Source organism: Balaenoptera borealis (genome assembly GCF_965194805.1).
Source record: "Balaenoptera borealis genome assembly, chromosome: 4".
Lineage (NCBI taxonomy): Eukaryota > Metazoa > Chordata > Mammalia > Artiodactyla > Balaenopteridae > Balaenoptera > Balaenoptera borealis.
The window spans coordinates 9,518,916-9,546,274 of NC_138861.1; the positions used below are offsets into that span (position 1 = coordinate 9,518,916).

Consider the following 27,359-nt stretch of genomic DNA (forward strand, 5'->3'; position numbering starts at 1 on the left):
GACGCCAGTCCAGACACCAACTAAGGGTTCTACAGTTCAATTCAAGTCTGACACTAACTACCCAGAATTAGCACAGACTGCACAGATCACGGGTCTCAGTCCTACAAAACTGCCCCCGCTTCAGACACCAGCTGCAAGTCCCAGGTCTCCAGCTACAAATCAGGTGTTCCCACGGGCCCCTCCTCAAGTTCAGTAATTTGCTAGAACAGCACACAGAACTTGGGAAAACAGTTTACTTATTGTTACTGGTTTAGTATAAAAGATACAACTCGGGAACAGCCAAATAGAAGAGATGCGTAGGGCCAGGATGGAAGAGGCAGCACGCGGTTCCATGCTCTCTCTGGATACACCCCCCCTCAGCACCTTGATGTGTTCACCAGCCCTAGAACTCTCTGAACCCCTTCAGTTAGGGGTTTTTATGGAGGTTCCATTATGTAGTCATGACTGATTAAATCACTGGTCAATGGTGACTGATGAACCCAACTTTCAGCCTCCTCTCCTCCCTGGAGGTTGGGGGATGAGGTTGAAATCCTTTAATCACATAGTTGGTTTCTCAGGCAACCAGCCCCCATCCTCAAATTCTCTCGGTGCCCACCAGTGGAAGCTGATGGTATGTTTTCAAGAGGGACATGTGACATACAGTAAGAAATATATATTTGGTCTTTGTCCTCGGTTCCTGACACAGCTTCTAAAACTCTTGTAATTCACTGAGTGATTGGAGTCACGGGAGCATCTTTTGTTATTCACAACAATCCCCTTTCAACCATACTTGAATTTATGTTCATAAGATGACTTTTAATTTTGTATCTGTGTGAGATGATGGATGTTGACTAAACTTATTATGATAATCACTTCATAATACATGTAAATCAAATGCTGTAAATCTCAGACTTATACAGTGCTGGATGTCAATTATATCTCAATAAAACTGGAAGGAAAAAAAAAGAGCCATTTTCAACATCTGTTTTTTACTGTCCTCAGCATGTAAGTCATGTTTAAAAGAAGAAGTAAAACAAGTACAGAAATAAGTACCATGTAATATAGAAGATAAAAGATATGCAGAAAAGAACCATGAGAATTTTTGTTTGTTTTTTGTTTTTGTTTTTAACAGCTGCTCTCCTTTTGTTTTTCGTTTTTGTTTGTTTTTAATTTATTTTTGGTTGCGCTGGGTCTTCGTTGCTGTATGTAGGCTTTCCCTAGTTGCATCAAGCGGGGGGCTACTCTTCGTTGTGGTGCACGGGCTTCTCATGGCGGTGGCTTCTCTTGTTGCGGAGCACGGGCTATAGGCGCGCGGGCTTCAGTAGTTGTGGCATGCAGGCTCTAGAGCGCAGGCTCAGTAGTTGTGGCTCACGGGCTTAGCTGCTCCACAGCATGTGGGATCTTCTTGAACCAGGGATCAAACTTGTGTCTCCTGCATTGGCAGGTGGATTCTTAACCACTGTGTCACCAGGGAAGTCCCAAGAACTATGGGAAGTTAGAGAACACTTTAGACTACTTTCAGATGACCAAGATAATTTGGGATAGAGCAATTCTCTTACTTGAAGATATAGTCAAACTAAGATCGCACTGAGGGGAAAAATGGGATAGGAAATAAATATAATTAGGGAGGTGGGGTGCAGAGGAAAGTCTTTCTTGATCTTCTCTTCAAGATAAGAGCAAGTTTGGTCACTTTTTCTAATCTGCCTGTGTGTCATAAGTATTGTAGTGATCTTTGGGAATGAGAGCCTTTAGTGTAGAGCTAGTTCATAATTAAGCTGGCCATACTCATACTGTGCAGGGCTTATGTCCCAGTTTTCATAGGGAAGTCCCAGTTTACACATGTAGCTAGCTCCAAGTGATTATTAATCGTGCACCCCTCACTCAAAGTAAATGTGGTTGCCCTAGCTTTAGATAAGAACAAAAATAATCCTTCACTAGACTCTGGTGCCCTCTTGTGATTAAAGCATAAAAAGTCATTACAGGGGCTTCCCTGGTGGCACAGTCACTAAGAATCTGCCTGCCAATGCAGGGGACCCAAGTTCAATCCCTGGTCCGGGAAGATCCCACATGCCACGGAGCAACTAAGCCCGTGCGCCACAACTACTGAGCCTGCGCTCTAGAGCCCGCGAGCCGCAACTACTGAGCCCGCATGCCTAGAGCCCGTACTCTGCAACAAGAGAAGCCACTGCAATGAGAAGCCTGTGCACCGCAACCAAGAGTAGCCCCTGCTCGCCGCAACTAGAGAAAGCCCACGCGCAGCAACGAAGACCCAGTGCAGCCAAAAATAAATAAAGAAATTAATTATTTTTAAAAAGTCATTACAGAAACAAAAGAGCTTCCCTTGAGGTTACGATGGGGAATTTCACGTTCTGATATGGCTTATTCTGAAAGAAGAAACCACTGCAAAATGTGAACATCCCGAAGTGGACCATCTACTAACTTCCCTCCATATCTCAGCTTTGAATTTTCAAGTCACCAGACTTTATCACTGACTACTCTCCACGGCTGCTGCTTTCTTTGGACTCCAGGACCTCTTCCCCCATTAATCAGTAACTGGCGCACTGTCACTCTCTCTAACACTACTTCTGTCTTACCTCTTGGTGAATTCAACATACTCCTAAGTGATTTTTCTAGCATGCTGGTCTCTGCCTACCTTGAACTTCTCTCCTCCAGTGGTCTTGTTCTCCACCCTGCTTCAGCTATACACCTCCAGGGCGTGCCATGGACACTGTCATTACCAATCTCATTTTATGCGTCTTGCTCTCTGACCACCATATCCCACCTTTCCACCTAGCTCCTTCTAGTAACCCAACTCTAAGAAAACCCCCATATTTCACTCTGCCTCATCCCTACTGGTATCTTTAATCTCCATACCAGCTGAAATTCCATGATCATTCATTATGATAATACCCTTGCAAACACCCTCAAGTCCCTTGTTCCTCTTTTGTGTTGCCACTTGCTTGGCAAAACCAGAATCTCTAGTTAAATTCAAACCTCCCCCACTCTGTGCCTGCATCCCTGCAGCTGAATGTGGGTGGAGAAAAACACATGAAAATTATGATTTGTCTGATTTTTAAATTCACGATAATGAATCTTAATGCTGGGACTCTGAATGGACTCTAGCAACTCACACTCAGAGCCCATAGCTTCAGAGAACCTAGTAGCAGAAGGGGAAGTGGCACACACGACTCCGGCCTCCCAACTGCACTAGCGCCCATGGCCACAGGTAACTGGGCAGCGGCGACAATGGGGCCTGGGACACTGTTCCTCCACTGGTTGAGGTACTCATGACCCCAGCCCTTGCGCCCATCATCTGCAGTGGTAGAGCCTGCGAACCTTACAACGCCAGACATGGTAGGGATGTCTGCTTGACCCCGGCTCCCCTCCCAATGTCTCCCTCCCCCCACTGTGGAGCCTGTGTCTCAAGGGATCCTGGATGCAAGAGCCCACCATCCCAGTGATAAGAGCAGTTCTGGCAGAAACAAGGCAATAGCCACCCCAGAGGAACAAGAAGTGACAACAAAGGCATGGAGCCACACCTCGTACAGAGACGGCTGAGGATGGAAAGTGCTACATCTCAACTGTGACCACAGGGAGCTCAAGTGAAAGAAACCATAAACTTGTATGATACCACCATCTACTGGAAAACAAAAGAAAGGACTCCAGCAGCTAACCTGTCATTTACCTTCAAATGCACCGGAAGAGGAATACTTCATCGAGCAACATGAAGAACCACAGTTAACACTGTACCACGAAAAAAAATGACAATTTTCCATAAACCAAGCTTAAAGTCATGAATATTGTGATCTAACTGATGGAGAATTTGAAATAGCTGTCTCGAAGAAACTCAACAAGGTACAAGAAAACTCAGAAAGGCAGTTTAATGAGCTCAGGAATAAAATTAATGAAGAGAACGAATACTTTACCAAAGAAACTGAACCTCTAAAAGAGAACCAAACAAATTCTGGAGCTGAAGAACACAATAAACAAGATGAAGAATATATTAGAAAGCATTGGAAATTGAGCAGATCATGTGGAAGAGGGAATTAGTGAGCTTAAAGATAGAAATCTGGAAATCATACAAGCAGAAGAAGAAAGAGAAATAAGATATAAAAATATTAGGAAATTCTTTGAGAGATATACAACTCTTTTGGAAAAGGCAACATTAGGATAATGGGCAGAAGGAGAAAAGAGAGAGAAGGGAGCAGAGAAATTATTTAAAGACGTAATAGGTGAGGACTTCCCAAACATGGTAAAGGAACTGGACAGACAAATCTATGAAGCTAAGAAAATACCTGATTACCTCAATGCAAAAGACCTTCTTCAAGACACAATATATTAAAACTGTCAAAAGTCAATGATTTAAAAAAAAAAAGAATTTTTAGGACAACCAGGGAAAAAAGGATGGTAACCTACAAAGGAACCCCTATTATGCTATCAGCAGAACTCTCAGCAGAAAACCTACAGGCCAGGAAGGAGTGCAACGGCATTCTCAGATACTGAGAGATAAAAGCTGTCAGTCAAGAACACTCCACCCAGCACTTACCTTTCCTATATGAAGAAGAAATAATTTCCCAGACAAACAAATTTGATGGAGTTCATCATCAGTAGACTGCCTTACAAGAAATGTTGAAAGGAGCTTTTCTACCAGAAACAAAATGGCAGAAATATACAAAATTTTAAGCAAGGTGGTAAACAGAACCAGAAAATTGTAACTCTTTATCAGAAAAGGTTTTTAAACACTTAATTATGGTAAAATGGTTAAAGGGAGAAAAAAAGAAAGCAGAAAAATAACTAGCTATCTCAGTATGGTGACAAACACAACATAGAAAGCTAAAATTTGAAATAAAAAAAACATAAAGGTAAATGAAAACAAAATGCTATCAGCAGAAAAAGCACTGCTTTATCTATGAGACTTTTTATACAAACCTCAGGGTAACCACAAAACATAAACATAGAGCAGAGACATGAAACATAGAAAAAGAGAAAACTCAAGAAAAATAACATAGAAAACCACCCAACTAAAATGGCAGACAGAAACACAAGAAAAAAGAAACAATGGAGATATAGAGCAAACAGAAAATAGAAGATTAAATGGCAGTACTAACGCCTCATCTATCAATAATCACCCTAAATGTAAATAGATTGAATTCACTGATCAAAAGACACAGAATGGCTGGATAGATTTTAAAAAAAGACCCAAGTATATGTTGCCTCCAGGAGACACCTCAGGTCTAAAGACAAACACAGGCTAAAAGTGAGGGGATGGAAGATGATAGTTCAAGCCAATAGAAAGCAGGTATAAACATACTCACATCAGACAAAATAGACTTCAGGCCCAAAAGGTAATAAAAGACCAAAATGGACAGTATAAAGAAAACAATTCATCAAGAAGTCATAATAGTGATCAATATATATGTACCTAACACAGGAGCACCAAAATAGATTACAAAATTATTAACAGACCTAAAGGGAGAAATTGATCGCAACAAAATAATGTAGGAGACGTTAACACCCCACTTACATCAATGGATAGATTATCCAAACAGAAAGTCAACAAGGAAACAGCAGCCTTAAATGAAAATTTACACCAGATGGATTTGATAGACTTGTACAGAACACTCCATCGAAATGCAGCAGAATGCACACTCTTCTCAAGTGCTCATGGAATGTTCTCAAAAATAGACCACATGTTGGGACACAAAATAAGTCTCAATAAACTCAAGAAGATCAAAATCACAGCAAACATCTTTTCTGACCACAATGGAATGAAACTAGAAATAAACTACAAGAAGAAATCTGGAAAAATCACAAGTATGTGGAGACTGAACAACATGCTACTGAACAATTATTGGGTCAACAACGAACTCAAGGAGAAATCAAAAATTACTTGAAGACAAATGAAAATGAAACTATGACAGACCAAAATCTATGGGATACAGCAAAAGTGGTGGTAAGCGGGAAGTTTATAGGAATACAGGCCTACCTCAAGAAACAAGAAAAATCTCAAACCACCTACCGTTACATGTAAAGAAACCAGAAAAAGAAGAGCAAATGAAGCCCAAAGTAGTAGAAGGAAGGAAATAATAAAAATCGGAGCAGAAATAAATGAAATAGAGACCAAAAAGATAACAGAAAAGATCAATGAAACTAAGAACTGATTCTCTGAAAAAAACAAACAAAATTGACAAACCATTATCTAGACTCACTAAGAAAAAGAGAGAGAAGGTTCTGGTAGATAAAATCAAAAGTGAAAGAGGAGAAATGACAACAGATACCATAGAAATGCAGAGGGTTATAAGAGAATATTATGAACAGCTATACCCCAACATATTGGACAACCCAGAAGAAATGGGACAAATTCTTAGAATCATACAAACTTCCAAGACTGAATCAGGAAGAAACAGAAAATCTGAATAGACTGATCACTAGTACAGAGATTGAAGCAGTAATCAAAACCTCCCCAAAACAAAAGTCCAGGACCAGGTGGCTTCACAGGCGAATTCTATCAAACATTCAAAGAAGATTTAATACCTATCTTTCTCAAAATAGTCCCAAAAATTGAAGAGAAGGGAACACTTCCTAACTTATGAGGCCATCGCCCTGATACCAAAACCAGACAAAGACAGCACAAAAAAAGAAAATTAAAGGCTAATATCCCTGATGAACACAGATGCAAAAATCCTCAACAAAATATTAGCAAACCAAATTCAACAATATATCAAACGGATCATACACCACGAGCAAGTGGGATTTATTCCAGGGACTCAAGGATGGTTCGACATTTGCAAATCAATGAATGCGATACACCACATTAACAAAATGAAGGATAAAACCCATATGATCATCTCAATAGATGCAGAAAAAGGTTTTGACAAGATTCAATACCCATTTATGATAAAAACTCTCAGTAAAATTGGTATAGTAGGGAGGGACATACCTCAACATAATGAAGGCCATACAGGACAAACCCACAGCTAGCATCATATTCAATGGTGAAAAATTGAAAGCTATCCCTCTAATATCAGAAACAAGAAAAGGATTCCCACTCTCACTGCTCCTATTCAACATAGTATTGAAAGTCACAGCTAGGGCAATTAGGCAAGAAAAAGAAATAAAAGGCATTCAATTTGGAAAGGAAGAAGTAAAACTGTCATTGCTTGCAGATGACATAATTTTATATAGAGAGAATTCTAAAAATATATGTGGAATATAAAAACTAATAAACAAACAAAGACAAGATAAATGAACAAACCAAACCAAACCAAACCAAAACCAAACCAACACATAGATACAGAGAACAGAGTAGTGGTTACCAGAGGGGAAAGGGTAGGGGGTGGAGGGTGAAATGGTTAAAGGGAATCAACTGTATACTGATGGACAGAAAATGAATTTTTGGTGGTGAGCACATTGTAAGGTACATAGAAGCAAAAATATAATGTTGTACACATGAAACTTTTATAATGTTATAAATCAATGTTAACTGAACTCAAAAAAAGAAAAGAAAAAAGAAAACTGAAGCAATTAAAAGAGACTTCTAGATTTCCTCCACCATATTTGCCAAATCTTTCAAATTGGAAGGTGATGTATGCAATATTTGTGCAACCCATTCATTTGATAACTTGTAAAGCTACCACTTTTGAGTGGAGCCAGGTACAAGAAAGCCCTCCAGGCTTCAAGAGAAGCTGCCCTGACACTTGGGCTCAAGACCTAGCAGGCTAAATGGTATTAGAAGTGTCTGTTGCAGAGAGAGATTCTATATACAGCTTTGACACAAGCTCAAGTAGGATTATCACTGCACAGACCTCTAGGGGTTTGGTAAGGCCAGAGCCTTCTCTGATGACAAATATTCTCTGCCTGAAAAGCAGCTCCTGGCTTGCTACTAGCCCTTGTGTTTGAGACTAAACACATGACCACATGACACCAAGTGACCGTGCAACCTGAATTTCCCATCATGAACCATAAAACTGGATGTACACAGCAACATTTTTATTGTAATAAGGAACCAATATAAAGGAGACCGGGCCCCAGCAGGTCCAGAAGGCACAATTAATATGTATGACCAGTTGGCTCCAACTTCCAAGGTACCTTTTCCTATCACTTCTCTACATTTTCCTCAACCTGTACAAGTGTCCTCTTGGGGAATTCCCAGTGAACAGTTCACAGAAGGAATAAAGCACAAGTCGAGTCCTCAGATAGATCTGCAAATGATGCTACACTGACTAAAGTGGATGTCCACTGTACTATAACCCACTCAGGCATGACCAGAGAGGACCATGCTGAATGAAGCCCTCCAAGTGGACAGAACTTTGAGGGATATATCTGGTTATTTATTTCATGGCCTGGGGTACAAAGATCTATAATGATTCATGGGCAGGGGCTACTGGATTGGCCAGCTGGTTGGGGACTTAGAAAGACCTAATTGAAAACTTGGTGACAAGACGGACCACGTATGGGCCTTTTGGAGTAGACACGAAGTGTGTGAGAATATTTGTATGTCGTGTATATACCCAGTAGAGGGTATCCATGATGGTGGGAGCTGTCAAAAAATCAGATGATCAAGAGGATCCATTTTGTGAATGTCAGGAAGCCCCCTTCTCCAGGCATCCCAGGGCTTGCTCAATGGGTCCATATACAAAGTAGCCATGGCAGCATAGAAGAAAGTGTACGCTAATAACATGGTGTTTGCTTCCCTAAGTGGCTATGACTACTGCTGTAACTATGTCCAATCTGCCAACAGCCAAAGCCAGTACTAAATCACTGATATGGCACCACTGTCCAGGGTGACAGGTGGCTATCTAGTAGCAGCTGATTAGGGTGGACTCCTTCCACCCTAAAGGGAACAGCTCCTTACGCTCTCAGGGACGGCTACATCTTCTGGGTAGACGTCTACTTTCCCCGCCTGCAGAGCCTTCTGCCAACACTGCCATCATGAAGTTACAGCATGTCTCATCCATTGTCATGGTATACCACACAATACTGTCTTTGACCATGGGAAGATGTGTGGTCAGAGAGGTTTGGAAATAGGTTTATGCTCTAAAAATCCGCTACATACCCCATCATGCAGAAGTAGCTGGCTTGATAGAACAGTGAACTGGCATGTTGAAGGCTCGTTTATAGTGCCAGCTGGGACACCAGGCAAGGTTGGGATGCTGACCTACAGCATGGGGTACATGCCTTAAACCGGCAGCCAATAGAGCACAGAGCCAGAATGTGAGGCTGTGGGGAACACAGAGAGGAATAATTCCTCCATCCACACCGGCTGCCTAGGTGCTTCTCTAACATGCTAGACATAAGCCTGTCTCCCTTTCCTTGACCTAAATGCTTTCCTCTGCTCTATTTAAAATTGTAAAACCTCCCTTTGCCTTCTTGACCACCCCTTCCTTTACTATGTGTTTCTCTCTAGCACTTCTCACCCTCTAACATACTATACTATATAGATTTAGTTACTGTGTATTATCTGTCTTCTCCCACTAGAAGGTGAGCTTTACAAGAGCCGGGTTCTATTTCATTCACTGTTCTATCCCCCATGCCTAAGACTGTGCCTGACATATAGTAGGTGCTCAATACATGTTTCTAGACCAACTTACATGAATATCATTAAAGTTCTCGGAGAAGAGTAAACAAATGTCTCTAGTCTATTATCTTTATCTACATAAGAGACTGGTTGGCAGGTTTTTTTCTGTGAAAGGCTAGATAGTAAATATTTTAGGCTGTGGGCCATGCCCTTGCTGTTGCAACCACTCCACTCTGGCATTGTAGCATGAAAGCAGTCACAGATAGCAGGTATATGATGGGTAATGCATGGAGATGAAAGAGGGGAATTATTGAAGTCCTGGGAATTGGGAGGATGAGAAGGAAGTTCATATGCAGAGTCAGTAAAGGGAAATACTCTACACAAATACGTTTGATTGATTTCTTCTTCACTCCTCTCACTCCACCATCACAGCTAATACAACTGAAGTTAAATTTTCGGTTTGACTTTTAACTTTTGACTATTTTACATTTGAAACTCCCATGGACAATGTAAGTTGATGTAGCCACTATGGAAAACAGTATGGAGGTTCCTCAAAAAACTGAAAATAGAGTTACCATATGATCCAGCAATCCCACTCCTGGGCATACATCCAGACAAAACTATAATTCAAAAAGATGCATGCACTCCTATGTTCACAGCAGCACTATTCACAATAGCCAAGACATGGAAACAGCCTAAATGTCCATCGACAGGTGAATGGATAAAGAAGATGTGGCACATATATACAATGGAATACTACTCAGCCATAAAAAAGAATGAAACAATGCCATTTGCAGCTACATGGATGGACCTAGAGATTATCATACTAAGTGAAGTTAAGTTAGAAAGAGAAAGAAAAATACCACATGATATCACTTATATGTGGAATCTAAAGTATGACACAAATGAACTTACCTACGAAACAGAAACAGACTCACAGACACAGAGAACAGACTTGTCATTGCCAAGGGGGGTGGAGGTTGGGGAGGGATGGAGTGGAAGTTTGGGGTTAGTAGATGCAAACTATTATATGTAGAATGGATAAATAAGGTTCTACTGTAGAGCACAGGGAACTATATTCAATATCCTGGGATAAACCATAATGGAAAAAAATATAGAAAAAAATGTTTGTGTATATATATGTATGTATAACTGAATCGTTTTGCTGTACAGCAGAAATTAACGCAACATTGTACATCAACTTCAATATACTTCAATTAAAAAAAAAAAAAACCTCCCACAGAGTACATTTATTAATACAACCTCCAGTTAGAGCCCTTTTTTCTCACTAAGCTATTTTTATTAGTTTATTCAACAGTTGGGGAGTGAAAAAAGTGTTCTCTACCGTTCTAGGTTCTTCTAGCTGGTCTAGGAATTAAATTGCCATGAGACAGATTAACAGGAAAAAAAAAATTTAATTATGTACATACAGGACCTCTAAAAGAATATGAGGCCCAAGGACAAGTTAGGCAATTGAGGCTTATACGCCATCTGAGATAAGGAAAAGGGGGTAGGGACTTCAAAGGGGAGGAAGGCAATTCACATGGAGATGGAAAAGCAAATGTTTGGTAACCAAATGTTTGCTATTCTGTGCACAGACAATGAGATGCAGAGAAAACTTTGGTCTCCAGACCCTGCCAGCTTCCCCCTACCCCACCTAGCCCCTATTCTTTATAGATATCTCGGGTGGTACTGCTCTTCCTGGACCAGGCCCTTTATCTAAATTCTTTTAGGCAGTTAAGGGGGAGGTAAAAAGAAAGACTTCCTGAGCCTTTTATTTCTTAAAAACAATCAGCCCAAAATAATTCTCAAGCCGCGGAGACACATTTCAGGGTAGGAGGTTTTGTTCCCCTAAACCACAAATATTTATTGAGCGTCTACTATGAGCCAAGAACTAAGCATTAGGATACACCTTGTAATAACAAAGACCCCATCCTCAGGAAGCTTACATTCTAATGAAGCCAGATGATAAATATGTATATAAATGTATTAATAAGGTCATTTCGGATAGTGATACGTCCTACAAGGAAGTCACATAAAGTAATGGGAGGTTTCCTTGAGGAGATACCATTTTAGTTGAAAATTGAAAAATAAGTAAGAACCAGCCATGCAAAGACCTGAGGGTAGGAGGGGTTTTTTCCTTTTATTGAGGTAAAATATCTATAACACAAAATTCACCATTTTTAAGGGTAGAGTTTTGTGACATTAAGTACATTCACATTGTTGTGCAACCATCACCACCAATCCATCTCCAGGACTTTTTTCATTTTCCCACACTGAAACTCTGTCCCCGTTAGGCAGTAACTGCTCACTTCACTCTCCTACTGGTGGCAGCCATCATTCTACTTGCTGTTTCTATGAATGTGACCACTACAGGTACCGCATGTAAGTGAAATCATACAATATTTGTCTTTTTAAAATAAAGTTATTTATTTATTTATTTTCGTCCGTGTTGGGTCTTCGTTGCTGCGTGCACCCTGCGTGCGGGCTTTCTCTGGTTGCGGCGAGCGGGGGCTACTCTTCGTTGCGGTGCGCGGGCTTCTCACTGCGGTGGCTTCTCTTGTTGCAGAGCACGGGCTCTAGGCGCACAGGCTTCAGTAGTCGTGGCATGCGAGCTCAGTATTTGTGGCTCGCGGGCTCTAGAGTACAGGCTCAGTAGTTGTGTTGCATGGGCTTAGTAGCCCCGCGGCATGTGGGATCTTCCCGGACCAGGGCTTGAACCCATGTCCCCTGCACTGGCAGGTGGATTCCTAACCACTGCGCCATCAGGGAAGTCCCACAATATCTGTCCTTTGATAGCTGGTATATTTCACTTAGCACAATGTCATCATGATTCATCTATGCTGTAGAATGTGTCAAAATTTTTAAGGCAGAAATACTATTCCATTGTATGCATATACCACACTTTGTGGTATTCATCTGTCAATGGACGCTTGGTTTGCTTCCACCTTTTGACTACGGTGAATAATGCTACTATGAATACGGGTGTACAACTATCTGTTTGAGTGCCCTCCTTCAATTCTTTTGGTATATACCCAGAAGTGCAATTGCTGGATCATATGGGAACTCTGTTTAATTTGAGACGCCAAACTGTTTTCCATAGCAGCTACACCATTTTACAGTCCTACTAGCAAAGCACAAAGGTTCCAGTTTCTCCACATCTATGCCAATACTTGCTGTTTTCCTTTTTTTTTTTTAAATTAGGGCCATCCTAGTGGGTATGAAGTGATATCTCGTGGTTTTGACTTACATTTCTCTAATGATTAGTGGTGTTGAACATCTTTTCATGTGCTTATTGGCCATTTGTATATCTTCTTTGGAGAAATGTCTATTCGCATCCTTTACCCTTTTTTAATTGGGTTGTTTGGCTTTTATTGCTACTGAGCTGTAAGAGTTCTTTATACCCTAGATATTAACCCCTCATCAGATATACGATTTGCAAATATTTTCTGCCATTCTGTGGGTTGTCTTTTTACTCTCTTAATAATGTCTTTGGATGAATAAAACTTTAAAATTTTGATGAAGTCCAATTTATCTAGCCTTTTGTTTGTTGCCTGTGCTTTTGGTGTCATATTCAAGAAATCACTGCCAATCCAATGTCATGAGCTCTTCCCCTATGTCCTCATCTAAGAATTTTACACTTTTAGCTCTTAACGTTTGGGTCTTTGATCCGTTTTAACTTAATTTTTGTATATGGTATAAGATAAGGGTCTAACTTAATTCTTTTGCATGTGGATATCCAGTTTTCCCAGCACCGTTTGTTGAAAAGGCTGTCTTTTCCCCACTGAATGGTCTTAGTACCTCTGCAGAAAATCATTTGACCCTATATATGAGAGTTTATTTCTGGGATCTCTTTTCTGTTCCATTGGTCTGTATGTCTTTATGCCAATACCACAGTTTCAATTACTGTAGCTTTGCTGAGGGTAGAGGATTTTTTGTTTGTTTTTTGGGGGCTGCACCACATGGCTTACAGGATCCTAGTTCCCTGACCAGGGATTGAACCGGTGCCCCGGGAATTGAGAGCACCAAGTCCTAATCACTGGACTGCCAGGGAATTCCCGAGGGTAGAGTTTTAAATCAGAGGTCACAGCAATTCCAAAGAACTAGAGCAGGGAATTGGCAAACTTTTTTCTGTAAAAGGACAGACAGTAAACATTTTGGGTTTCACAGGCCATGTGGTCTCTGTCACAGTTACTCTACCCTGCTACTGTAGCACTAAAGTAGCCATAGACAATACATAACCAAATGGGTGTGGCTGTGTTCTAATAAAACTTTATAAAAATAAGTGGTAAGAGATTCTCAAAATCGTTAACCATCAGGGAAATGCAAAGCAAAACCACAATGAGCTATCACCTCACACCCGTCACAAGTAACAATAGTTGGTGAGGATGTGGAAAAAAGGGAACCCTCCTTCACTGTTGGTGGGAATGTAAATTGGTGCGGTCACTGTGGAAAACAGTATAGAGAGTTCTCAAAAAACTAAGATAGAACTATCAGGTCTTCCCTGGTGGCGCAGTGGTTAAGAATCCGCCTGCCAATGCAGGGGACACAGGTTCGAGCCCTGGTCTGGGAAGATCCCACGTGCCACGGAGCAACTAGGCCCGTGAGCCACAACTACTGAGCCTGCGCGTCTGGAGCCTGTGCTCCGCAACAAGAGAGGCCGCGATGGTGAGAGGCCTGCGCACCGCGATGAAGAGTGGCCCCCGCTCGCCGCAACTGGAGAAAGCCCTCGCACAGAAACGAAGACCCAACACAGCCAAAAGTAAATATAAAATAAATTAAAAAATTAAAGAAACATTAAAAAAAAATAGAACTATCGTATGACCCAGCAATTCCACTGATGGGTATATATCCAAAAAAAAACAAAAACCCTAATCCAAAACGATACATGCACTCCAGTGTTCATAGCAGCATTATGTACAATTGCCAGCGTATAGAAGCAACCTAAGTGTCCATCAACAGATGGATGGAAAAAGAAGATGTGGTGTATATATGTACAATGGAATAGTATTCAGACATTAAAAAGGATGAAAAATTTTGCCATTTGCATCAACATGGATGGACTTGGAGGGCATTTTGCTAAGTGAAATAAGTCAGACAGAGAAAGACAAATACTATATCATTTATATGTGGAATCTAAACAATACAACAAACTAGTGAATATAACAAAAAAGAAGTAGACTAACAGGTATAGAGAACAAGCTAGTGGTTACCAGTGGGGAGAGGGAAGGGGGGCAATATAGGAGGAGGGGGATTACAAAAAGGGGGGTTATTATGGGATATATGAAATCATCTGTGTGAAACTTTCGAAAACTGTGAAGCACTATAGAATTTAAAGAATATTTCATTCAATAAAAAAAAATAGGTGGCAAGACAAATTTGCCCCAAGGACAGTAGTTTGATACCCTCTGGACTGGCGATCACCGTTGGGCGTTTTCAAAGGCCTTAAGGAAGGCCAGTGTGATAAGAACAAAGATGAGAGAGAAGGGAGATGAGGCTGGAGAGATATACAGGGGCCAGATCACATAGACGCTTTTTGACCACAAGGAGGATGTGATTTATTCTCCCTCATCCATTCACTTACTGAACATCCATCAAAGACCTACTAGGAGTTAGGGGCTGGGACTACATAGAAGTTAGGCTCAGTCCGCAGCCTCCTGGAGCTTCGATGGAGAGAAGAGGCAAAAGCGAAGGAGTTTTAACACAGTATCACATTTCCTTTCTGAGTCATGGCATACGCTACATTCCATCACCTGAACCATGGGATTCCTGCTCTGAGCTTTACTCTACTGCCTTCGTTTGAGCCTTTATTAATTCTCTCCATGATGGTTGCAACAGTCTATTTAAACAGCTCTCTGCCTGTAGTCTAACCTTTTCCCAAACTGGCCTCCATACTGAAGCAGGAGACATTTCTAAAATGCAATTCTGATGGCATCCCCCAGCTTCAAACTACACTGATGGCTTTCATCACTGTCAGAGTCAAGTTCAAGCTTTTAAGATGATATGTAAAGCCTTGCGTGATCGGGCCCTTGCCAACTTCTCATCAGCATCTGCTCTCCATCCCCTCGGTGGGAAGTGCTAGCTGACAGCTCAGGACATCTACTTATACACACGTAAGAACATGTTTAACTCATGATGAAGTCCTGGGGTAACATCTACATCGAAGAACAGCATTTGATACCTGCTCACGCAATATCTTCTTGCTGTCGGTGTTTCTGCTATAAAGTATAATTATGAATTGAGCAAGACTTAGAAATAATAAGAGCGAACACATACAGAGATAGTCTGTGCCTGGCACTGTTAAGTCATGTAATCCTCACAACCACCATATGAGGTAGGTGGTATCATTGTGTCCATTTCACAGATTAGGAAACTGAGGCACAGAATGGTTAAGTCCCCCAGGATCGCACAGCTTCTAAGTGTGATGCCATCAATATTCAAACCCAGGAATTCTGACTCTATAATCTCTGTTGTGAAGCACACAAAGCCTCCTCACTAAACCACAAATATGTTATTTAAAAATACTGACCGAAGCTATGCCTGTAGTCTAAAAGCATGGTCTCCGGATGGTAACATTAAAATCACCTGGGAGCTATTAGACACGCGAATTCTCAGGCCTGGGCCCTGACCTACTGAATCAGATCTCTGAAGTTAGGGCCCAGGAATCTGAGTTTTAGCAAGCTCCCCAGGTGATTTTCAATCACAATAAAGTTTGAGAAGCCCTGCTCTAAAATGCTTATTCCTAGGGAGTAGAGGTGCTAATGGATGCAAAGGTTATGACAAACGTAGATAATTTTGACAGAAGAAGTAGAAACAGGATTCTTTTTAATGCACAAAGGTTTCAAATTTTGACATGAAAAGCAAACAAATCCTAGCAGAGAGCAATAACGGTTGTCATAGGTTTTGAGAGGATGCTTGACAGGATGAAGGAAAGTACAGGACAAACCTGAACTTACAGCAAACGGGCAAGTTTAAATCCAACACACCTACTAACCAGCCGTGTGACTTTTCAGAAATTGCTTAACTGGAGCCTCAGTTTCTTCACTGACAGGTAAAAATAATAATCCCCTTGACGTGTATGTACCCCATGACGGTTGTGAAAAATCAAGCAGGGTAAGATATGTGACAATGCTTTGTATGGAAGGATAGCGTGCTGATCAAGTTGCATTTTCTGCTGTATCTGTTTACAAAAGAATAAACGCATTTTCCCTTCTACTCAGGAAATGGATAGGATTTTGAGTCACCTGCAGTGACTGAAGAGATCCCTACTTTCTTTAGTGAAGGTTGCAGGAGATACACAGGCGGAATGAGGGGTTGCTCCGGGCTTGGAAAGACAGGGAAGTGGCCTCACCTGAGAGAATGGGGCCAAAGTGCTGACAGATGGTGGTTAGGACTATGATTATAGGTCTCTAAACTCATCTGTAGCTTTACAATTTCTCCCCCCATAAAAGTTCATGAAAACTTAGCTTAGGCTGATACTCAGCCCTGCGCACTTCTTACCGCCTGTCAGTGGTCTGCTGTGGTGTGGGCTGTTTACAGCAGCTTCTGTTCTGATTAGTCAGTGTTTGTGCCATGTAAGTTGTTAAATTTTTAAGTAACACCCCCATTATGCTCCATAATGGAAAGGAATGTTATTTGATGTTTATTTCAAACAAAAGCAACTCCCCTCGGTCTGGGATGGTTTAATGGATTCATACTGAGCCTCACCAGGCCTGTTCATGCCACTGACCTTTGATTCCATTGACTGTCCTTGACTCAATGACAAATAGTTCCAGCATGTTCATTAAAACAATGCAATTTTTAATTTACCTATTCTGTCTCAAGCACATTTTTCTAGCTGAGGAAGACGCAAGCTACTGCTCTAGAAAAACTCCCATGCATGTGAGGGAAAAAATTCTATTATCAGGCTGGGGTTTCTTGTGTTCACTTTGCACACCTGACTTTCCTGGCCACAACTTGCCTTTCTTTCCCTTTTCTTCTCCCGTTGTTTGTTCCTCCCCTCAAGGAGGCACAGAATAGGTACCCTCCCTGTTATTCATTGTTTTCCCTCATGGCTTGTGGCTTTCGGATTAAAAGCAACTTTCTGATAAATATGTATCATTTAGGACAGGGAGCTGCTCAATTTAAAGAGGAACACTCACACGAGAAGAGAAAACATATCAATCATATTCCATACTCCAGCTGACTTTAAACCGCTTCACAGATTCGCACGCTGTACAATCTTCACCTCCGAATGGGAGGAGGAAGACACCAGTTATTTTTCTAGATGTGTGATTTTCAACTGAAGCTGAAACGTTCAAATGACCACTAGCTACCCCAGTTAAGGCATGATGTGGATACTTATTCCCCAAAACTGCAAAAATATTTCTGGCTCTGCTCAGAGTGGCCCATGCGATCTAAGGAGTAGACCAACATCCTCTCTCGCTTGTGGTGGCGTGGCTTACCGCATCTAGGAACTATTTAACACAACCCCCCAAACTCTGAGCCTGTCCATCAAAGCAGGTACAACCTGGGCACAATGGTGTCTGACTTTCCTCCCAGGCGCTCTACGCAAATCATGTGCTCAGCCAAATACCTTCATTCTGCCAGCAACTCCCAACCCCTTTCCCCCAAAAGCAATAAACCGAGAGGGTGTCAGCCGTGGTTACTCGTGTTTCATGGACCAGCAGGTCACCTGGGAACCTGGGAACTGAGGTCACCTGGGAACTTGTCAGATATGCAGAATCTCAGGCCCACTGAATTCTGCTGCTTTTTAACAAGATCTCCAGGTGATTCATACACACATTCAAGTAGGAGAAGTACTGGTTTCATTGACACACTTGTTAAAAGCACATACCAAAAAAGAATCAAGATTCTCCACTCAGTATGAACATGTGAAAAAAACAAACAACTCACCTCAGTTATGATCTGTGATGTTGGAAGGAAAGCACCTTGGTAGGGAGGCAGTGGTGATACTGAGAAGATTTCGACTCTTGTTGGCTTTCCCACAGAGACTTCAACCAAGATCCACGTCTATTAAAGTCCAGGAGCTTCCCTTCGTGCCAGCTCTCAAGGTGCAAGAGAAAGTATCAGAGAGGGAACTTACCAGCCCCTGGCTACGTCTTGCAACTACCAGAAAGACTGAGGCTTTCCAAATAAGCTAGCCGTGGGATACTGTCTGGTTCTCCAATCTCCTTGAGTTCCTTTTTTCTCCACTGTTAGGTGGTTATTAACCGCATTTCCTTCTCGATCACTGGGATTCAAACTGACAACCTAAAGCCTCTAACCAGCCTGGGATCCTTTTCCGACGTTCCTGGCAAGGGGATAGGAAAAGGAAGAAATTCACGTGTCAGAGAGATATTTTTTTCTCTTTTTCTTTGTGCAAGAGAATCCTGAGGACAGTATCTCCGACACTAATGGCAACTTTAGCAAGGATAAAAACCGATTCTAGCAAATAGTTTTGCTCTGTGTAAACTTCCTGTCTTTTGCTAGACGTGACGTAACGGGTCTCCTTTCATAAGCTCTGTCTTCTAGCAAAAGAATACAAGCAGGAAGATAACACAGATTTGGAAAGGAAGTGAAAAAAACCAAAACACAGACAGCATTAGGTTTCAGTGCAAAAGCCCACTACAGATTTGAAGAGAGGAGCTATATTTGGAACACGCTATCCTTCTAATGCTCTTTTCTAAACCAGAAGTATAACAGAAGTTAAGGTTGTATTAATAGGCATTTCATATTCTGAAAACATGAAGGAAGGATGTCAAGTGACAAAATATGACACATACTAAGAGCTTCTGGCTCCACTCTTTACCTCCCGTGACCAGTTTTTTAATCCAAGGTTTCTCAACATAAAATGGTGGTAACAATAATGCTTTCCTTAGAGAGCTGGCATAACAATATCATGAGATACATGAAATGCCGATTACTGAACTTGCCTTGCTGGAAGTCCTCTTTATAGTCAAGTCACTATCCTGATTTTCCTCTCTACTGTGCATACCTAAGCACAGCTCAGGCAGTCAATAAATATTTATTGAAATGAAATGCAAGTTTAAAAAATCTTGATGTTGTTAAGAAATTCCATCTATTTCTTTTTTTCTTTTCTTTTTCAAATTTATTTATTTATATTTAAAATTTTTTTTGGCTGCATTGGGTCATCGTTGCTGTGTGCAGGCTTTCTCTAGTTGCGGCGAGCGGGGGCTACTCTTCGTTGTGGTGCGCGGGCTTCTCATTGCGGTGGCTTCTCTTGTTGCGGAGCACGGGCTCTAGGGCATATGGGCTTCTGTAGCTGTGGTGCATGGGCTTAGTTGCTCTGCGGCATGTGGGATCTTCCCGGAACAGGGCTTGAACCCGTGTCCCCTGCATTGGCAGGTGGATTCTTAACCACTGTGCCACCAGGGAAGTCCCATCTATTTCTTTTCATCATTTTTATTGTGGTAAAATACATATAACATAAAATTTTAGTCATTTTTAAGTGTTTGATTCAGTGGCATTAATTACATTCACAATGTTATGTAACCATCACCATTATCCATTTCCAAAACTTTTTCATCACCCCAAACAGAAACTCTGATCATTAAGAAATAACTCCTCCAGGGTTTTTTTAAATGTGAGGATCACTTTTTAATTTGGGGGATCCCTCCTCCCTCATGGTAGTAGTTGCACTTTACCCCTCAGAGAAAATATAATTCAGACACCAAGAATAACATAGATAGCTTATTTATTATTTATTTATTTTAACATCTTTATTCGAGTATAATTGCTTTACAATGTGTTAGTTTCTGCTGTATAACAAAGTGAATCAGCTATACATATACATATATCCCCATACCCCCTCCCTCTTGCATCTCCCTCCCACCCTCCCTATCCCACCCCTCTAGGTGGTCACAAAGCACCGAGCTGATCTCCCTGTGCTATGCGGCTGCTCCCCACTAGCTTAGATAGCTCTTTTAAATAAATTTGCATTTTAATCATACAACACAACAAATCTTCACACATTTGAAATACGTGTGAGATTATTCTTTATTCCAGCTAGGGAAAAGGTTTAGAACAAACCTTGGAATAAAATTTCTGCCATATGTGGATATATCTGAAATTCTTTTAACTGTGTTCTCCCTTTTAAATAAGGCTAATTATTTCCTTTTGAAGGGAGAAGAGAGGAACCAGCATTTATTGACACCAACTGGGTAGCAGCGAGGATTCAACTTTCATCCCGTTCTTTATCATAAACATAAATAAGTGTGAAATTATTTATATGATATTACTGTGATTCTGTGTGATAATTTTCTAGTTATTGCACAGTTGACCCTTTTGCTGTGATGTAAGCATGGACAAAGCAGAGGTACCTGTATCCTGCCTGGTATTTAATTGAGCAAGGCATGTGTGTATTACACTAACAGTGCAATTGTCTGTATACAGGCAAGGCCTGGGGGGGAAAACAGACTAGTGCAAAATGATAAACTTAAAAGAAATGCTAACATATCCATAGAGATGGCAGAAATTTTATCCCAAGATTTATTCTAAACCAAATAAAACTTACTTGGCAAATACAATTTTAGGGATAATTAAAAAAATACGTTAAAACTAAATAACCATGATTCTAGGGATCAGTTCGACGCTGTGAGAATTTAAGGCACAGTCCTGTCCTCGGGGGGCTGACATCAAGGTTGGGTAGACGAGACTTACACACGTGCGCCAACAACAGGGCTGGCTGAATGGCATATTGGCGCAGGCTGTAGGTAGTTGGAAAAAAGAGTGCCCAGCATAGAAGACGCAGATTTTGGACGCTGGATCCTTGCTTCCTACTGATATAGACCCACGGTCGACTTGGGTAAGCTGACTGAGTCAACTCTTAGCAAAGCTCAGAGTAACTGGGCTCAAACTCTCATGATTCCCATTTATTCCAAACAATAAACATTAGATAAGTCCTTGCTTAAGAAGTAACTGAGGCCTTTCTTCCATGGAGGTAAATCTAAGTGTTTCCAATGTAGGAAACACATATTGCTTTTCTGAAAGAAGGTAACACAAACTTTAATTTTCAAATTCCTCCCATGTTTCATGTAACATGTAATTTTATGTTATTAAATGTAATATTAAGACAATAGTAATTCAATATGGGAAGGAAAGGAGGAAGGGAGCAAAGGAGAGAAATTAGAACCTAAATATTTACCTATATAGGTATGGTTAAACAAAATGTAGCATATGCATACAATAGAATGTTATACAATAAAGAATGAGATAGAAATTTATGTACTGTCTTGACAAAGAAAGATCTCCAAGACATATTAATTATAAAAAGCAAGTTGCTGATTAACACAGGGCACATAAGTTCACTTATGTTAAAATGCACCCATGTAGACAGACACACACACACATGCCCTCACAAAACAAAACTATGTATTTCTATATGTACCCATCTATGTATGTAATCACATAGAAAAACCTTTGGAAAGATATGACCCAAAATGGCAGCAATGTCTGGGAAGTATGGGATTAGGAGGTGGGGATACTTTTTTGAAAATATACATCTCTGTTGTTTAAAGACTTCCCACCATGTATTCATCTATTTTCCTATTTCTCTTAGAGTAAAAGCCAAAGACCTTAACAATCTGTATCTTCCACCCCTACTCCTCTCATCTCATGTTCCCCTTTACTGATTGCAATGTAGTGAGACATATCTCCCTGTTATACCTCAAATATACATACACGGACCCACCTCATGGCCGTTGCCCTAGCTGCTCCTTTTCCCTAGAAAGTTCTTCCCCTATTTATCTATTTGGCTCATTCTTTCACTTCCTTCAAGCTTTTCCTCAAATGGTAACTTCTCACGAGGCCTACCTGACCTCCCAACTTAAAATTGCAGTTCCCCTCTTGCACTGTTGGTGGGAATGTAAACTGGTACAGCCACTATGGAGAACAGTATGGAGGTTCCTTAAAAAACTAAAAATAGAACTACCATATGACCCAGCAATCCCACTACTGGGCATATACCCTGAGAAAACCGTAATTCAAAAAGACACATGCACCCCAACATTCACTGCAGCTCTATTTACAATAGCCAGGACATGGAAGCAACCTAAGTGTCCATCGACAGATGAATGGATAAAGAAGATGTGGTACATATATACAATGGAATATTACTCAGCCATAAAAAGAAACAAAATTGAGTTATTTGTAGTGAGGTGGATGGAGTTAGAGTCTGTCATACAGAGTGAAGTAAGTCAGAAAGACAAAAACAAATACCGTATGCTAACACATATATATGGAATCTAAAAAAAAAAAGGTTCTGAAGAACCTAGGGGCAGGATGGGAATAAAGACGCAGACCTACTAGAGAATGGACTTGAGGACACAGGGAAGGGGAAGGGTAAGCTGGGACGAAGTGAGAGAGTAGCATGGACATATATACACTACCAAATGTAAAACAGATAGCTAGAGGGAAGCAGCCGCATAGCACAGGGAGATCAGCTCAGTGCTTTGTGACCACCTAGAGGGGTGGGATAGGGAGGGTGGGAGGGAGGGAGACGCAAGAGGGAAGAGATATGGGAATATATGTATATGTATAGCTGATTCACTTTGTTATAAAGCAGAAACTGATACACCATTGTAAAGTAATTATACTCCAATAAAGATGTTTTAAAAATAAAGTCAACTATGAGAATTCAAAAAAAAAATTGCAGTTCCTCCTACTAGCATTCTTGATCTACCATATCTTATTTTTGTTAATAGCAATTATCACCTTCTAACATATTATGTAATTTCCTTACTTATTATGTTTGTTTTTCTCCTTCCACTAGAATTAAGCTCTATGTGGACATGAATTTTCATTTGCTTTGTTCATTGATATAGCCTTAGTCCCCAGAATTGTGCCTGGTATACCAGTAGGTACTTGATAAAATATATTAATCAATTCACAAATCTTCACAAGAATATATTCATGTACTTTTAAAATCAAAGATATCCACAATCTCACAAACAGAAAGTCAGAATAAAATGTTTAACGACCCCCCAGGTTCTGTGGAACAAGATTTGAAAACCTCTGGTTTAAAGCTCTTAAATAAGATAAAACTTATGGGAAGGAAGCTCTTTAAATGGAAGCCCTTCTACTGACTTAGGCACACTATCTAACAGTGCATATTATCTTACCCTGGAACACCTATTTTTCAAACAACTAGGAATAAACCAACCACTCCTAGGAACTTCTGTGAAATCCCCAGCTATTTCTTTACAAAGGCAAAGAACCAGTGAAGATCCCTTATTTCTTATAAAGGAAGCACTGTGCAAAAGTGAAGAGTTGTAGCAAAACTCATGTCTAATTCTTGGAGGCCTCCTTTATCTTTCAAAAATATGCATGTCCCTAAGGATGTAGATGGATCAGTGAATTCCTGATCTTGTTTGAGCAGATACTGAACCCTTTGGAATAGGGAAAGTGAGAAAGGTTTCAAACAGCCAGCTTCATCCTCTAATTCAAAGAACAGTAAAGTCCTTTAGCTAGAGAAGACTTTTATCAGAATCCGTAGTATGGCGTAGGAGGAAGCCAATCCAAATTATGAGGGTGGGGAGGTTGGGAAGGTGGTCCCCAGGCAAGTATTTTGCCAGTCCTGTTTTTCCCCTGGCTTTAACCATTCCTCAGTGCTCGGAGAGGCAGTTAACAGAGAGCAGTCCTTAGCTAAGCCATTTGAAAATGATGGAAGGGTCTTTGATATTATCCCAAACTTGTTTTGTTTTGTTTCCCAGCCTATGTTGGCTTATGATGGAGTCTTCAGAATCCACTAGAGTGCATTCATGTAAATTTATGATAATCTATTCCTATGTTCCAGGGTATGGAAAAGTTGCTCCAAATTTTAAGATTCAGAAGCAAACTCAGGAATTGTTTACAAAGAGTCAAAAATCCTATGTTGCATACTTTTATTATCAAGACTCTCAATGGTTATGTACAAGTCCCTCAGCACTCATAGTCTGGGTTTCTCACTTTGTCAATTATCAACTACTCAGAGTTAAGGGCCACGTCTTAGGCTTTTGTAGTCCTATAGTACGGTGCTGTTCAGACGGTAATCATTTAACCGAGGTTTATGATCATCATTATGAACCAAATGACAACATAAACTGAGGCTATGAACATTACTTAAAATTAACACTTGTGGCAGAACTCTGAAACACCAAACCTGCTTCCACAGTGCTTCTGAATTTTAAAAGCCAAAAGCTACAACGGAAAAGCAGTAATCGTGACACACTCTCCTTGTAAACTCTTCGAACTTGTTGTGTACTGAACTGGGGACAGAAGCAGCTCTGGGAGAGGGAAGCTCAAATCAAAGCAACCATTTTTTACTGGGCAGACCAACCTCACCTCTCTGTATTTCCCCGCAAGTTTGTGCAGCTGTCAATAAACGTTTAGAGTTCAAGCAATCTAGGTACAATAGTTCATGACTGGTACCTTGATCAGCTCTACAGACAAGAGAGACTCTCTGGAAGGCAGCACTGCCTCGTTTTGATACCGACCAGGGTTCTTGGCCTTCCGCAAGCGATAGAAATTGACTAGAGGCTAGACAAGCAATTCGGGCGAGGCTTTATTGGGGCCCCTGCAGCAGCGCGGGGCAGCGAGAACGAGGAACAGTTTCCCTTGCCTGCTTGCTCCCTGGCGGGGGGCGAGCTGGCTCCTTAAACGGGCTGACGGTAGTGCTGTGACCAGGGGTCCGGCCAGAGGGGTGGCTTAGGTGCTCTGCCCGCCCCTCTGGTGGTGCCAGGTGCCCGGGACATGCTCAGTACCCTGTTTTTGCTCCCGGCACCCTGTTTCTGCTCTCAACTCTTCAGAAGTGGCAGCTGGGGTTTTTTTTTGGTCTCTTTGTATCTTTTGGGTCCAGAATTTGCCCCAACTGCGCATGCACGCAGTTATTTTTAGTCCCATAGAGTTTCTTTGTATTTTGTTGCCGGATGAGAGGTGTGTCCAGGTGCGAGAATGTAACACTGCAACTAAGCGTCCCGGGCCCCAGCCTGTCTCCGTTTTACTTTTTTTTCACAAGACTGAAGATCTAGACAACAAATGCAGCAAATTTTGTATGTTTCCATAATTACGCATTTGTATGTTTGTATATATCTTATGTAGCAGAGAGCGCAAGGGAAGTGTCCTAAAGGAAGGAGATGCTTAAAAAAGAATAAAAAATCAGCAACATCAACGTGCCCCACAAGAGGAGAATGTGACAAACTGTGGTATATGATACCATAATCATAAAAATTAACAAGTATATGGTCTGTATTGATCATGGCATATGAAGTATTCGAGGAGAAAAAACTTTTGCTGTAACACCCTCTTAGGTTGAGTTCCTGGGGACCTCTGAATTAAACTGACAAAAGACAACAGGAGAAAAAAGCCTTATTCATATGGAAGCAGCTAGTAGCTCGCTAACTGGTTAAAGACAGAGGCTTATCTACCGAACTTATTAGGGGAAAGAGGGAGACGGAGAAAAATCTATGGAAAGAACAAGTAGGTTTCCATAGGAAAGAAAAGGATTTTTAGGAGAATAAACTGGAGATAAGAAAGCCTGTGATAATATTTATGAATATGCAAGTGGGCTTTTCCATCTCCTTCATGGCCACGAAACTCCCAGAGAGGAGATTTACGGCCTATTTACTTTTGATCTCTCTCCTAGGAGTAAGCTCATGCTGAAGAGGGAATTTATGACAGTCTCATTTCTCAGAAGTTTCTGCTCTTAGATAAGGGAAATGGTGAGAAGGCTTCTTTCTGCATCTGTTGATTCTTTTTTTTTTAATTTATTTATTTTATTTAATATCTGTGTTGGGTCTTCGTTTTTGTGCGAGGGCTTTCTCTAGTTGCGGCAAGTGGGGGCCATTCTTCATCGCGGTGCACAGGCCTCTCACTATCGTGGCCTCTCTTGTTGCGGAGCACAGGCTCCAGACGCACAGGCTCAGTAATTGTGGCTCACAGGCCCAGTTGCTCCGGGGCATGTGGGATCTTCCCGGACCAGGACTCGAACCCGTGTCCCCTGCATTGACAGGCGGATTCTCAACCACTGCGCCACCAGGGAAGGCCTGCATCTGTTGATTCTTAATTGCCTTCAGCTCAAATTAATCCTCATGCCAAAGGGGCATATTGGGGGTAGGGGGGGCATATCCTGATCCCCTTCGGTATAAAGTTATATTAGGTGACGAAAATCAGAACTAAATTAACATGAATGTTTTCACTGATTTTTTAAATATAAAAAAAAGTATGCCTAAATATGGCAGAGATCAGAAATTAGTTTGGGAAAAAGAAAATAGGGTTTTAATAGTCATTATTAAGTTTCTTATTCTGTAGGTTTATAAAGTTCATAGCCATCAGTCATTTTTTAGGTGAGTGAGGGAGAAGTATGAGAATATTAAGAAAAAATTCAGTCAGGCAGGGAGAGAGATAGTAAAAAAAAAAAAGTAGAAGGGTAGTGAGAGGGGAAGAAGGCACAGAAGGGGAGGGAAAAAACAAAAACCCACAGAGAAACATTTACTGAAAAGCAAAATGACACCTAGAGAGATAGGAATTAGTGGCAGAAAAAGAGATATGCTACTTCGAAGGTTCTGTATTAACTATCATGTCTCTCAACAACCGTAAGTGGTATAATCATCCCCATTTTACAGATGATGAAAATGAGTCATTTGTTAAATAACTGGTTCAAGTAACTTGCTCAGTTATGCAGGTAAGGAGGGCAGGATTCAGGCAACTCCAGACTGGACCATTTGGCCCTGACACCTCTTATGCAGACATGCCAACATTTCAGAAGATAAGTTTCCATCATCCTCTGAAATAGCGACGACTGATTCAGCAACTTAACACAGATCTTTCAGACATCTAAAACATTTTTTTGCCTTTGCTTTGATAAAGTTTTTTTTCGAAGTAAATA

At 41.0% G+C, this 27,359-nt stretch overlaps 1 protein-coding gene across 11 annotated transcripts in view; it reads right to left on the minus strand.

Annotated features, from left to right (window-relative positions):
- ABCG2 (ATP binding cassette subfamily G member 2 (JR blood group)) overlaps positions 1-27,359 on the minus strand; it is a 164,490-nt gene that overhangs the window by 133,688 nt on the left and 3,443 nt on the right. For 3 of the 11 annotated variants that reach the window (XM_082391676.1, XM_082391686.1, XM_082391673.1), the window contains one exon: positions 18,392-18,788. The exons of 7 other annotated variants lie outside the window; for them this stretch is intronic. The gene's annotated coding sequence lies outside the window, so the exon portion shown is untranslated. The remainder of the gene's footprint in view (positions 1-18,391; positions 18,789-27,359) is intronic. One more of the 11 variants, XM_082391674.1, reaches the window with a different exon arrangement.